Raw genomic sequence first — 15,670 nt, 5'->3', positions numbered from 1 at the left:
AGCGCTCCGTCTCCATCTTCATTTCATAAATCATGATTGGTTTGATCTGTTCCTCATTTCATACCTGATGGATTAGTGTTAGCGCTCCATCACATAGTAAATGATCTGTACTTGTACAGCAGTTTATCAAGTCCAGAGGACTTGAAACATTCAGTCATTCATACACACATTCACATGGCAGAATCAAGGCTGCTATATTGCATCATCAACTCTTCCATCCACCAGCAGCCAAGTGTCTTGGAGCGGGGATTGAACCATCGCCACCAGTCAGACATCTCATTTCTTTACACTGAGATTTGTGTGAATATGCTCTAACAGGATGTGCTGTCCATGGCTTGAGACACCACACAGTCGTCTTTACATCAAACTTTCACTGGTCCGTTTCAGTGTCACCTGAAAACAGCTGGAGACTTCAGTCTGCTCAGGATGGGATATGACATCACAGACGGCACATCATATCCTGTCACAGTCATAGTACTCTTGGACTAATGGAAGGAAATGCACAGCTTTATGCGTCTGGATTTAATCCTTCTTTTTTTTTTTTTTGAAAAACGCTTATGGGAAAGCGACTCTGTGCCCCCACACCACAGACCCAGCCCCATTCTGCTGACCACAATTAAACTGTTAACCTCAATTGGGCTTTTTAGTTCGTCCACAACAACAGGACCTCTTAGACCACTTTCTGCTGTACTTCATCAGTGGCTAATTGTGAGCCCTCCCTCTCCTCGCTCTAGGGCATATGTACATGTTCTCTGAGGAATGTCAGGACGCCATTGTACCCCGTTGGAAAGTTCCTCACAGGCCTGTGGATGTTATGTTCCCAAGCCCCCATGTACAATACCAGTCTAATTACTATAGATGAGTCTTTCAAGGAAAAATGGTAAGAATGTAGACAGAGCAGAGCTGCTTGGGAACTGGTTGAAAAGATAAAAGAAGCAGACAAAAGAAGCACTGAATTAGGGACTTTTACATTAAAACATGGACTGCTAAGCTTTTCAGAAATAATTCTGTATTCCCTGTAAACGGTCAATATTTCATAAAAGATGATAAAATTGGGAAATATTTTCTTTATTTAAGTAACCCGCTGGCCTATGGAGAGCTAGTTCATTCAAAACTTAAGTGAATAAATACTGTTAACAATAAATGCTCCATCAAATAAATACAGTAAACGTTCACATGAAATAAATAAAACAATAATATTTTATCAACACTATTTCATAATAGTTTTTTTTATTTTGTGACACTTTTATTTTGTAAAGCTACATTATGTGTTTCATGGTCTTTTATTTTTTTAACTTGTTTTTATGTTGCTATGTTTAAGCAATTGGTTTGAATATATTTAAAGTTTCACTGCATAACAACATCTTTGGTACTTTTTGATTTGACAATGTTTTTGTGCTGAATCCTTGACAACGGCAGTTTGCATTTTTACTTATGCTTGGCATATTCAAATATTATACTACATCTATTGTTTCCTCCAGTGCAAATGCCTCTGCTGCCGTGAACATATCTACTGTTTTGCATGTTTCGTCAACGAACTGCAAATCACCTCCTATTTACTTCACAGATGGTGCAGGTGGAGCATGCAGTGGGTGTGTGAAGTCAAACTAGATCATGTTAATGCATCACTGATGTGTTCAGTCAGTGTGAGCTGCTTCAAATGATTTGACAACACAATGCTGTGGTAACTTTGTTTGGTAAAATATAAATTCAGAATGCAGTGAAACTGTGCAAGGGTGTTTTTGTTCATATGTTTAGGAATATTTACTTGTCTCATTAGTAATTTTACGAGCAGAATCTGATCTTTTCCAGAACTTATCAACATTTTCTGAAACTATCTGAAAACAGATACAAAAAGAAATCTCAGGAACTTGAAAGCCTATTGCATATTCAGATGTTTGTAATGTTATGGCTTATTGGTGTGTTGTCCTACAGTCATTAATAAGGCCTGATCTGTTGTCTGCTGATCAACAGGGGTCCCTCCACAAATTATTTATTTAGTTTTTGTTCATAGAAATGAAAAAAAAAATAAAATTAGGGTCCTGTCAAAACTTACAAAACTAATCATATTGTGTTTTCGAAGGACGATTGTTTTTAGCAGTAAAAATTTAATGTTCCCACTGCAGCTTGAATAAAATGCAACTACATAGCATTTTTTGAGAAGTCTGGATTGCTTTATGTGTATTGTGCACGTTGCCTATGACTTGCTCGTGGGGAGAGACATTTCAGTAATCTAAAACTAACAGAAAAAAGTTAAGCAACCTTCTTGCATACTGTATGTGGACTGTTGGATGTAAAATTCATGAGCAGTAAATATTGTCCTAGTATCAGTATTGGACCAAAGAAAGAAAGGCAGTTGCAAGCCTTTAAAATTGTGACGCTTTTGATGGGTCAGATAGACTCAAGAAATTGTAACAGCAGCTGCATGGGGGGGGGCAATTTCATTTTTGTCAGGGGGCCCAAGATTCCTGGTGGTGCCCCTGTTTGGAGGACTTGCATGGGTTCAAATTCTATCTCTCTCATTATACAGTCCTAAACTTTTAGGCAGGTCCCATAATTAAAATAAAAAAACTCAGGAGAGATAGCAGCAAATGTGAGCTTGTAGCAAAAGCCACAAATGATTTCATCAGCTCACACCTATTTGCTTTCATAGTACGTGACAATGGTACGTGACTTTGACAATGTTTTTTATAGTATATATTTATTAAAACTGGCATTATATTGTAACAGAATGAGACAAGTAATCTGTGAAAAAAAGTCAAGCTCCTCCACCTCTTCACCCGAACTACTACTGCTGTCTGAAGGTCAAAAAACCCCAATCAGAGCCAGGAGGCGGGGCTTAGCGCCATCAAGCAACTGGTGTATATGCTGCAGCTGTGTGCACGGTGGAGAAACAACCTTTTATCTGCCGTCATCAGTGGCCACAGTCGTAAACAACCTTTTTTTACATTATGAAATATGTATAAAAAATAAAAATAAAAACACATTGTTTTTAAAAGCTCCATACAGCCATTCTAAGATTACTAAGAGTTTTGGCTCTTAAAATGCAATATTATTGTCTGAACTAGTGGCTACTGGGAGATGAATGCATGTCATTGCTAGACCTTTTTATGTCCTTTATCTTGTTCATCTGACAGTCCCCTACGTGAGCTGACTCCATGTTGATTTGCATGGATATCAGGCAACTGAGATCTAATGATTCAAATCAGATTTAACTGCCAGGTGTGAACACTCACACTGAAGCCTGTCCACTTGTGACAGGATTAGCCAGGAGACATGTTATATCCAAGTCCAAACCAAATCAAAGAAAAATAAGACAGAAGGTTTCTTTTTTTTTCTTCAAATTATTCTTAAGGTAAATAACAGTCATCAAGGAGAAATTATTTATCAACCTTTGAGTGATTACATAACATAACATAATTTTTCAAGAGAAGAATTTAATGCATAAGTTTGATTTAGGCTACACTATCAGAAACAGCTTCCTGCTGAATGTCTAGAACACTTTTATATTTAGAATGGTAAATTAGTAAAATGTACTGGTTTTTTAACACAGACCTATATTTAAGTTATATAATTACCTGTTTTAACAGAGTTCAGGGTTGAGGCCAGCTTAAGGTCACACAGCTTTATTTTGGACAGGTGGTTTGTCCAGGTTGTACTTCCCACCCAATAACCACTGGAGATGGGCACCAGTCTGGCATTGACAAGCAAAGGCAAGTGAGAAAACAAGAAATTAGGATGTTAGGAACCTAGAAAGGCTCAGTCCTCCATCGAGTCGAAGATGTTTGAACACCAGTGTGATTTTCCACCCGGCAGGATTTCTTATTGTCATACCATCTTACTTGCTTGTGGTACGAACTTCAGACTCAGGTCCCAGATTGAGACATTTACTACACAAAAAATAGATACATAAACAACAAAGTAATTATGTGATATAGATATATGTGTGTATGTAAATAATGGAATATTGTAGTAACATGTCCTGAGATGATGCCAACCAAGAAATAAGCCTCAGCAACACAACTGACTCTGTCAAACTGACTTGCCTTAATAGCATGAAGAGTTCTTGGGGAAATCAATGTGAGGCTTTTAGACCCACAACACTGTAAGTGTCATGGTTTGAGTTTTCTGTGTATTTATTTTGAGTTTTCTGTGTCTCTGAGTCTCCTGTTGTCCTGTTTACCCCTTGATTGTTCCCAGGTGTGTCTCATTCCCTGATTACCTCTTGTGTATTTACCCCACCTGTGTTCTTTGTTCCTCGTCGGGTCCTCGTCTAGTCTCAGCGTCATTTCTGTCTAGCCTGTCGTTCTGTCCACTCGCTTTGCCAGTTGCTACCGGCGTTGAGCCCTGGCCTTTGCTCAGCTGTGCTGCCTGGTTTTTGTGGACTTTTGGATTGTGCTTTGGACTATTTGGACTTTTTTCATCATTAAAATATATTTTCTCATTTCAATCTGGGTCTACCACATCTGCCTCACCACCTCACACCGCAACTCTTGACAGTAAGACTGTCAGGCAAGGTGGTGGCAGTATTATGGAAAGGGTTTGTTTAGCTGCTGCTGGTGAAGTTACTTTGCACAAATTGGGTGGAATAATAAAAACGAAGATTACCTCCAAGTTATTAAACTTTACCAGAAATGAACAGATGAAACTTAGAGATCAGTTTGCATTGCAACTTGATAGTTTAATTCAAATTTAGTTAAGAAATACTCCGATGTGCTGTCACCCTGAGGGGCCCAATTCTAGAACCCCAAACACACACGCATGTGGTGTTGGTGGTTTTATGGAAATGCAGACTAACATTAAGCCTTCTCTAAGCTCCAGCCTGGATACGGCTGAAAATGTCTGCTTTTTTATGTTAATGCTGTAAAAACATGAAGACTTCAGAGTTTTTACTTCCTTGGTCATATTTTTGACATACTTAACAGATTCCGCCACACTACAGAGAAAGATAACACTGGGCTACAAAAACTATTTTTTGGAAGCTGTCTTTGTTTTTTCAACTGAATTAGGATTATTTTGCACCGCTGAATCAAAAAATGATCCATTTTTCTCAGTCAGGTTTTTATTATAATTTGACTTAGAGAAATCTGAGCTTCTGACTAATTTAATTAGATTTTTGTGACATTATCAGTTCATTTCCGTTAATATTTCTCATCCAAAAAAAGGTTTTAGGAGAAAGAAAATGTTTTCTAACAAAGTGTATTAATTAAATGTTACAAACTTGGATTTCTGTAAATTGTATAATAAACACTGATAAGGGTAAGTACATGTAAATTGAACATTATGTCTCTGTCTCTTTTCTGTCCTGATGGCGTCTCTCCTCCTGTTCATCATTGATCCAGATTCTCTAGATGTGAGAACAAGTCCTGCATTTTGATGCTCATGTTGCATCTATAGTTCAGAAAGTTGACCTGATGGAGCAAAACCAATGTGATATTTGGTTTCAGCTCATCAACATGACCTTAGCTGAGAAACCCCAGATATATTTTTTGCTATTGACCAGTATTATGAGGCCATTCTGTATCAGCACCAATTTTTTGTTTGTCATTTAGGCATATTTAACTTCAGCATTGTATTCATGCTTTGGCTGGTGTTCCCCCACACCGTCATGGCATTCCCTCTTCCTCACTGCCTCACTCCCCTTCTCTCCACAGCTACCTCAGTTCTGCCTCTGGTCTTGAGAATCCCACTGACCTAGATTCAGCTGGAGTTTACTGCCGGCTCTAATTCTGTACAGTCAGCACTCTGCTGCCAGCAACAAATCCATGCTACGCTCCCACATCAGTACTATGACCCACATCTCCATGGCAATGCCACAGCCATCCATATGCAGTTTCATCACAAGGCGTAGAACATTCTAGGCCTCCCTGTGCTGTGGGATAGAGAATAGTGATTTTATAATCCCACTTTCATATTGTCATCTCTAACTCTTCTTTGTTTTATCTCTATGTACTCTGACAAGGTAATGGCCAAGTAAACATGAGTTCTTCACCTTTTTTCCCTTTAAGCACCTGTCTTGTGCCATATGCTCCCACATCCCACTCACAGTCGCTCTCTTTGTGTTCAGTCTCCCGTGTTTTGTGAAAGTGAGTGGTCAGAGTGCTGAGCTCTCCTGCTTCGACAGCAGCTTATCATCTCAGACAAAAACAAGCAGGTAGTTTAGATTCAGCTTGCATTACCAGCTTGGCTCACTTCACTGTGTTCCTGTGTCTCTCTCCTAGGGAACCCCGCTGAATGAGATCGGCTCCTGCTCGATTTTATCACAATAACGGACTGTCACTTCGCATTCACGCTGGGTGAAACGTATCCTGCCAACCGCCACCGCTGGACTCGGATAACACTGGTGACAATCAGCACTCTGTCCGTCCGTCTGTACCTGCTGCGGCACTCTGAGACACGGCTGACGGTCACACAGTGGCTGCCAGACAGACTCCCAGGACCAGCAGGTCCCTCAGCCTGTGGAAAGTCAGCTCCCACGGTTGTTTCCTGGAGGAATCACCTCTGACAGTCCTGACTTTTCTGGAAGTCAACCAAAAAACAAAAACTCAATCATCCAAGCCTGCCTGTGAATATCAAGAATATTTGACTATCCAGCAAAATAATATTTTAGTAATATGGAGGTTCATGACAATTCACTAGAAGTCATCATTGCTGGACATTTCCCACCCATTATTCTGTAAAGTGTCTTGACAGAACATGTGTTTCATGTTTAACAGAATTAGTTTTTGCTTTATATCTGGGCTGATGGAGAATGTGATGATTGTACTGTGAAAAAAAGTGTGGTGGGACTCAATTCAAAATATTTAACTGAGTTTGTTGCAGAGTTTGTATTTAGTTCATAACAACTGCATTTTAATCAAACTATGTTTTGAATTTGAATTGAAAATAAGCAACATTTTCAACTCAAACCTCCTTTTTGCTACTAAATTATTGAGTAAATGGATTTAATGTGTTATTCAGGATCTTCAACTTTCAGATTGGTGCTCCGTGACATTTTACCCATTGAGCCCTGATCAGACCTGGAACTGCTTTGAAATGCCGACCATTGATGCTGACATTGGGGACGTCTGTCCTGCTGCAGTATGTTTAGCATTGAAGTGCTACTTTAGGCCTGAGTAGCTTCTCTGATAGGCTAACTCCCTTTAGCACAACATGTAGGTAGCCTCCTCCAAAAACAAACAAAGAAAAGCCCAATGGATTCCATTAATGTTTTTAATGCTTTAAAATTTATGTAATTAATTCATAAAAAAGAATGAATTAAAGACAACTTGTCTTGTGAATAAGAGACACAGAGAGAAGATATGTATGTACAAAAGTACAATATGAAATAGAATTGATAAAACTAAGTGAATATTGCTAGATGTATTCCTCTCTTACAGCATATATGTATGATACACTTAGTTTGAAGATTAACAGGAAGTCATGTTTCAGTAAGCTGTTGACTCTTTTGGACAAACCAGGCACATTTAAACTGCTTTGGACATCAGACTGTTACTTTGAAAGTCCTGCAGAGTGTAAACAGACTCTTATCTATTTTTTTGTCCCAGTAGTCAAAGAAATCTGAAAAAGCTGCTTTCATGTGAAAAAATAAAGAATTTGAAGATCAGATGTTGTACATCCAGCTAAAAGATTAGCTGGTTACCTTTGGCTGCAAGGCGACATATCGACCCACAAACAGTGGAAATAAAGAGCTGCTAGTGTGACAGCTGACCAGATACTGTTTATATGAGCTGGCTGAGAACACAAACCTTGCAGCTGTTTTCTCCTGTTAGTCAAAAACGCAGCTAAATCTCTTCCAAAAAGCACTTCTTCCTCTTTGTTCCAGTCAACACCTGTTTTTTTCCACCTCCATGCAGCGGGGCATTCACAATGAGTCAGTGTTAGACATCCCACCCCCTGTTGGCCTTGGGTCTGTTAGTCTGATATTTCACCTCAGACTCTTCTTTCTCCATGGAAAACCAGCTTTTCCTGTCTATTATCTTTGCTCTGTAGCAACTAAACAAAGAGAGAGGAGTAAAAAAAAACACTCCAACAAACAAATGGGTCAGGTACAAACAATACTTTTCTTCCACATGTATTTCTTTTAAAATTTAAGTGAATGAATAACAGTTTAACCGCCTAAGCAAAACTACTAGTTTCCATTTGAAGAGGTGTGGCAAGCAAATTTAATGCAACTGAGTCAAAAAAAGAATCTTCTTGTCAAAAGGTCTAAGCAAGACGCTCCAGTCTGCAGTCTGACTCTACCAGCACCAGAAGGGGAACATAAACGGTGAAAAGGGGAAACTATGCAGTCAGTTACTAAAAACACAATGCTGGATGTTTGGGCTGAGACGATTCAGTTGTGTTTACAGTGAACTAGTTCCACTATTGTCAAATGTCTTGAGACAAACAGAACTGAATTCATATAACCTCATAAACAATACTGACAGCAAAGACACCTGGATGTACGTGTTTAGTGAAGTTTCCTTATTTCATGGCAGGCATGAGCAAGTAATTATTTCTTATATTCACAATAATTATGAGCAATTCATAAATGTTTATTTAGGTGAACACAAATGATTGATTTTTTGTTTCCTCTGGTGAACCAGTGATCTGCTCAGGTTGTCCTCCACCGCTCACCAACTGGCCCCTGGGGCCCCCGTCCACCTTTCACTCCCTGCTGCTGCTGCAGATCATCACGAAGCCCAAACATTTCAAAACCCAACAGGCAGATGATCAAGCTACCAGAGACGGTTGCATTGCTTTGGTGTGGCATTATATGAATGCAGGCAGCTGCTCATTATCTATTATGACGTATTTAATGCTGTTCCTTGACTCTTTTCTGCTTGTCAAACAAAAACCAGTTGTTTTCTTCTGCTGCTGTCTCTGAGAAACCAGAAAGTTCATACTGCTGATTCAAACAAAGCAGGCAGGTGACTGCCAACACATGGATTACTGTAGTGCTTTGGAGTGGAGTGCTTTCAGCAGCGTTCACATTGTGTACCTCATGCCTTTTGTGTTAAGTTTAAATTGACAGTCTACAGTTTTTCAGTGTGATAGACTCAGTCTATTTAGCCTTTTCATATGACAAATAAATAAGCATATGCAGACATTTAGTAGAAAAATTAGGCAGTGTGACCATTTTTTTCCCTCCTCTTTTCTGTAACGTTGACACCAAAACTGTACTGGAAAACATCTATTAAATCTCATGCAGTTATACTTCAGTTAGAATTAAAATTTCATCATTTTTGAAGTTGCTCATAATGTTCTGGTTGTCACGTGTTTCATGTTGACACAGCATGTGAGTAGCCTTTTCTATAAGACAGTGACTATCACTGCTAGCATAGTTTCTCTCTGATTCCATGCAGCAGACTGGGACATCTGTACCGTGACCGCATCCCCCTGTCTACTCCCCTCTTCGTCTCCACTGCACCTCTAAGCCTTTAATAAGTCCTGAATAACCAATTATAGCCCAGCTGTTGCATGTAAGCTCCATAATCGTCCACTGATGTGTAATCTGATATGAGCACAGGCTAGGTGTCAAATACACACACAGAAATCCCCAGGCTCTCTAAGACCTAGGTCTCTAACTCAACATTAGGCTGCTTGTGTGACAGTTGTGAGCGGCGTTGACCAGTCTGGTACAGTTACCAAGGTAACACTGTTTGTGCCCTGGAAATGTTGGAATCTTTCATCCTGTATTGTTTTTCCAATGGTGGGAGTCTCGGTTGACGTGACTCCCAGTAGTGGTCCTCCACTGCCAGATTCGCTTTGAAACTGTCTTTTGAGTAACTTCAGGGCGCAGAGCTCTAAATGATCTAAAATGTCGCCTGAAGATTTGCTTAACCTCTGAATGACACTTTGCCATCTTTCCTCCGCGAAGTTATACGTTCCAAGAGGAGCTCACTGTGTTGGTTGGGTTAAGATTACCTCTTCTCACATTTTTCAAATGATCTTCAATGATCTTGACCTAGTCAGAGTTTGTTGCCTTGGATCTGAGCCCAGGAACATCAAAGTTTTTATTAAATTATTGAGCAGAAATATTTCTAGAGCAATTCTTAAGTTATTTCTGAAACTGTCCAACTTATTTCTTGTCACTATGTCAGATAAAGTATTTTCTCACTGGCTAAACCCTAAACTCTCTCTTTGTCCATTAAACTACCTCACAGCCTCTGTGGAGAGAAATTTGAGAGGACGCTGAATGGATTTGAATCACTTAAAGAACTTGCAGCCTTGATGTTTCTACCATAGCGCAGTTTTGGCTCAGACCCTCAGCTCCGTCAGCATGGCATGTGGCAGATGGCAACCTGTTGGTCACAACAGCAAATGTCTTGGGTGATTTTCTGCCCCTGTCCTTTATTTGTATTTGTATGATCCCAGGCCTTTAATCAAAGTATCTGAACTGATATCTTTTCATCCATTCTGTGATCCAAGAACTGAATTTTTGTTGTAGGACTTTTCTGTTGAGAAGTTGTAACAGAAAATGACTGACCTACAGTTATTGTCACTCTGTAAAACATATCTTTTTAATGGTGTTTGTGCTGCCATTGGTTCATCCAACCGCCAGCTCTCAGACATCTCCCACAACATTTTATAATGTTGGAGCGTACATTGAGGGAGATCTTCAGCCTTTCCTCTATTCTCAGTGTCATCAAGTTGTTTAAAGAACGTGGTTCTCTTTTGCAGTCTTCTGTTCAGCATACCACACAGATGTTCTGTTCACTTGACCTTTGGAAAAGATTGAGGTTCAACATTGTGAAACATTTCTGTGTTGATTTAACTTTATCGCCCTGTCTGTCAAAAGAGCTATTTTGTTTCTTGACAGAAGCCACCACATAGTAAGAATTCTGTTCAGCCGTCAACAGAATTCTGTTCAAGGCTGAACAGAATTCAACCTTCTGGAACAGTAGATTACTATCTACTGTCCCAATAGATAGTCATCTATTGGGACTATTGGCTAAGTCCCAATAGATTTAGCCAAATATTACCTTTCTGTTTGTGATGGTAGGACAGAAAAGGCTGTTTCTGGATCTCTTCCCAATTCCCAAACAAGTAACTCACAGTTTAGATAGTTATTGTGAAGTCTTGGTATCTCTAAGATGCCCCTTTCTTTCTGGATTTACAATAGCACTCTTCTTATATATTAATAATAAGTAATTGTAATTAATTATTTCAGTCATTATAATTAATATATTATAATTATTATAAGGTAAATTAAACAATTCTTCTAAGATTTTAGTCAAAGATCTTCATATTTAGGAATAATTTAATTCAAGCTGAATAAAAATTCTTAAGTGTTTACTCACTCTGATATATGTGCATCAATACAGTATATGAACTTTAAATAACAGACAACTGAAAAGGAGCATTTTAAACCATAAAAACAATAAAAACCCAGAAGTTGTGGGCGACAGAAGCAGACCAGTTTCAGGCTTTACTTTCACTTCTTCTTGTTCCAGTATTGCTTTGCTCAGCAAGCTTCTGGGTTTTACTTCTGCTATTTGTTGCCCTTCTTCAATCTTTAAAGTGAAGATGAAAGTCTGTCTGCCTCAGTCATGCAGGACTGGCTGCGAATGAAGCTGATTTTGGTTTTTGCTGATCTACCTGAAGTCAGACAGCCGAGCCGTGAGGAGAGGCTGGATCTGTAATCAACTGTCTGAACCATTTTATAAACTGCTAACACCAGTTTGGGCTCAAGAAACCTTATATATTCAAAAAGGAAACTTTCCAGGAAATGGAAGGAAAAAAAAACTTTTTTGTGGTCACAAAATTTGAATATCATGTAAAACCTGCTACTGTGTAAGGCAACAACATCCTGGTTTATAAATGTTCTGCTGGAACAGTGTGACGCAGAAATTATTTTTGTGTTTGACCCCAGAAAAAGTACAGAGTTCTAAAGAAACCAGAGGTGAGAAATAGATAAAGTGTTTCAGTGAAAAGTATTTTAATTTTACAGATGTTTAAAATGTGTTTTCCTTCTCTCACATAACATATCTAATTTTAGCATCAGAGAAAGATCTTGTGTAAAGAAAGCATATCTATATCAAGTTGTAATTATAATTTGGTTAAATCCTAAGTGAACATCCTGTGGCTCAGCTCCACTGACCTGGCCTGATCAACGTTTGACCTGAAGAATCAAGACATGGTTTGAACTACGCCACAGCTAGTTCACCACAGCCCAGCCTGCAATGAATGCTAAGGCTAGTTAGCATAGCCACCCATGACAGCAGGTAAACAGTTTCCCTGGAATGGTAAGTTGTTTCTCCGCCATTAGCACAATGAGCAGCTTGTACATGAATGTAATTGACACTACTAAGCCCCTCCTCCTGGCTCTGATAGGTTGGTTGTGACCAAGCGGGGCTTTTCTGCTCATGGCAGTAGCACAACAGGGAAGAGGCAGAGGACTTCAATTTTTTCAATGTTGTACCATGTTGTACTTTCACAACATGGTGACAGTTTTAACAAATATGTGAAAGACATTTTGTTTATAAAAGTTTAATGAATGAAATTGTTATTTAAAAACTGCTTTCTATATTTACTCAGGTAATTTTTGACAATGAAACTGGTTTGATGAACTGCAGTAATTCTTACTTAAAAATGTCAAAACAATAGAAATCTATACAGGGACAAAAACTTTGAATGCTGCATGCAGACCGAGATATAATCACTGGATAAAGTTGATATATTTCAGTTTGCTTTTTACTCCCACATAGGGCTGACATATTTTTTTTATCCAAACAAACTTCACTTTATTTTTACCGAGCAACAAAAAAAGAAGTGAAAAGAAGAAGTGAATTCAAAGATACTAATTCCTCAGCATAATGTGTGTTTCTAAACTCGGCTGCATCATTTCACTGCTCAGAGTAAACAAGTCTAAGATGGCCTATTGCAAGCAACTGCTAGTCGGTGACTTGATGCGATTTGCTGGGTTTCCTTAGACAGAAAACTTTAACCAATTTGGACAATAGATCAAAACTGAGTGAATTGAATTTCTTTGGTAAAGTCCCTTTAGTTGATATTTGTGAATAAAGTGAACTGAATTGAAACTGAACCTAACCAATGGCAGTGCATTAATTTACTCATGGTGACGGAGCAGGAGTTTCTGGTTAGTGAAGATCTCTTACTCTCCCATAGCTGAGGGTGAGCAATTCATTTCTTGATATCCATCTAAGGATCTGGGGTTTTGTGTGTTATTTCTAATTGATCTAGTTCCTGTGTTGTCTTGTCTACCCCATTATTGGTTCCAGCTGTTTTGTGTTTCCTTAATTATTTGCTCCTGTGTATTTATACTCACCTGTGTCTTAGTTTCCCTGCTGGATCCTTGTCATAGTCTGTAGTTATTTGTATCTGGTACTTGTTGCTTATCTGAGCTTCCTGGTTTTGTTACTTGTGAGACATCATTAAACTCACTTATTTCCACTTCATCCTGAGTCTGATTGCTGCCTAAATCCTCATGTAAAAACCACATCATGACACATGTAACCTAACGACAAACGCAACAGAAATAAAAACAAACAGGCACAAACATAATGAATGCATATCTAAGTTTAGATAATGCATTTCAAAAGTTGAATTTAAAAATATTGCATTTAAAAATGCCCTGCTTCTGCTCAAACCGTCTTGTTTATGAATATGCCAGAATTTGCCCGTGCCCTGCTGGTGTCTGCTGTCGGCTCCAGCTCTGACTCACCTTGGAAGCAGCAAAACTGGATTTTTACTTGCAGCTTTATCTTATTTCAGTTTTCATCTGGAATTTGTTGTGTGTTTGAGGTTAAATGTATATAACTTCTGAATCTGGCACAGACCAGATCAATCTTATTGTGACATAAAACCTAAAACTGAAACAGGAAGTACTTTTCATTATCCATGACTGGTTTATTAAAAAAAAACGCACTGAAGGCAGTGGTGGTCCCTGATTCTGGAGGGTTTTTCCAGACCAGTCTCAAAGAACCAAATATTTGACCTATTATTAAGGCTACATTCACACTTTAGCCTGAAATGACACAAATCAGATTTTTTTTTGCCCTTATATGACCTGTATATGATTGTTTCATTACAGTCTGAGCAACACAGACCAGACTTGGACATGTGTCGCTAAATCTGAAATGCATTTGATCTTCTCAAATGTGACCTGAGTCTGCACAGCCAGATTCATCTGACCTGAACCTGAAAACGCCACTGTTCTGTGTCTCGATGCGTGGAAATGGGAACAACAACAACAATGGTGATGATAATGTACTGGGTTCATTTGGACAACAACTTTAAAATCCCAAGATACGCTACACCACTAGCATCCATGTTTACTTCCTCAAACACTGAGCTACACTACGTGTGATGTTACTGCGTCCTGTACTGCACATGTGGGACACTTTTAGGACATTTGCAGTTCACACAGGAGATTACATACAAGCTGGATATGGAAACGTGAATGACCACACAAAAAAAATCAGATTTCACAAATTCTTAATTAAGCGTTAAGGCCTGCTGTGTGACTGTAGACTAATTTAGTTACAGAGCTGCTGATACAGAATTATCCCACTCTACAGCATCAGTGGCTGTGACTCACAACTGGCTTTCTCAAGGAGAAATGCCACAATAAAGCATTTATAAAGTATTAATAGGAGCTGAATGAAACTTGTCACACAATAATTAAGAGTCTTTACACTGAACACCCAGGATCATCCTAGAGGCAATTCTTTGTGCTAAAAACCAACTCAGTGAAATCGAACAACTGGCAAGTAAGAACAAGCGAATTCAAGTCTACCAGGAGGATTTCCAGAGAGCAGTCGGCCACGTTGTTCATGTTTGGACTGTGCAGCTACATAAAGCCTAAAGGGAAGGCCAATTACCAGATGACTAGTTACTGCTGGCTGCTGCTGCTTTAAAACATGCAGCACAAAAAGGAAGTTCAACTGAGGGAAAGGACTTCCTAAATATTTCCCTTGTTTTGTTTCAGATTTGATTAACTTTAAAATAAGTTCAGTTTAGCTACAAAACTGAATGTAAGCTGCTCCATTGTGAAATGTCTTTCTTTAGTAGCTACTTTACATTATAAGTTGTTTTTTTTTTTTTAAATCAATTTCCTGAACGTTTGCGACCTTGTGTTTGACCTTCGGTTGTCTGGACTGAACAATGAAAATTGATAACACAATTGTTTCACGAAAATTAACATTTCAGAAAAGTTTTTTAAAAAATATTAAATGTATGGAATGTCTCTGTCCTGCATTTGGCCACACAAAGAATATGTGAACAATATTCTCCTATTCTCTCTAACATCTTTTAAAATGTTAGAGACCAAAAGCAGAAATAAGCATGTTGAAGATTTTATTTTTTTTAAAACAAAATTGTGAGGAAATCATACATTTCTCACTATCTTATGATAATTCTAATCCATCTACTCAGTTTGCTCTGTCTCCCTAATCCTCTATGTGTTTTGACACATGTACACGTTGCAGGACATTGTGGGGCAAAAAGTTAGAAAGGAAAAAGAGTTAAGGACACAAGAGAATAGAATAAAAGCCCCCAGAAGTCTGCAGTCTGCTTCTAGTCCTACAAAAAGCAAAAACAGAGAACTGAGAAAGCCACACCGACAAACAACACACACACACATACATTACAATAACAACATCACTAAAAATACATACAGAACTCATTAATTCAAGATGCATTTAGAGGCAACTGCAGCCCAAGA

General features: G+C 38.6%; 1 long non-coding RNA gene across 1 annotated transcript; it reads right to left on the bottom strand.

The window, feature by feature from the left end:
• Window positions 1-5,226: 5,226 nt before the first annotated feature.
• On the bottom strand, window positions 5,227-6,800 carry LOC114158270 (uncharacterized). Its single transcript, XR_003598379.1, has 2 exons — window positions 5,993-6,800; window positions 5,227-5,872 (listed from the first exon to the last, which is right to left on the bottom strand). It is a non-coding gene; the product is annotated as an uncharacterized LOC114158270 (long non-coding RNA).
• Between the last annotated feature and the right edge of the window lie 8,870 nt (window positions 6,801-15,670).

The sequence above is a fragment of the Xiphophorus couchianus genome, chromosome 15, assembly GCF_001444195.1.
Source record: "Xiphophorus couchianus chromosome 15, X_couchianus-1.0, whole genome shotgun sequence".
Lineage (NCBI taxonomy): Eukaryota > Metazoa > Chordata > Actinopteri > Cyprinodontiformes > Poeciliidae > Xiphophorus > Xiphophorus couchianus.
Note: the sequence above shows the minus strand (reverse complement) of the source record. Positions and strands in the feature narration are given on the sequence as shown.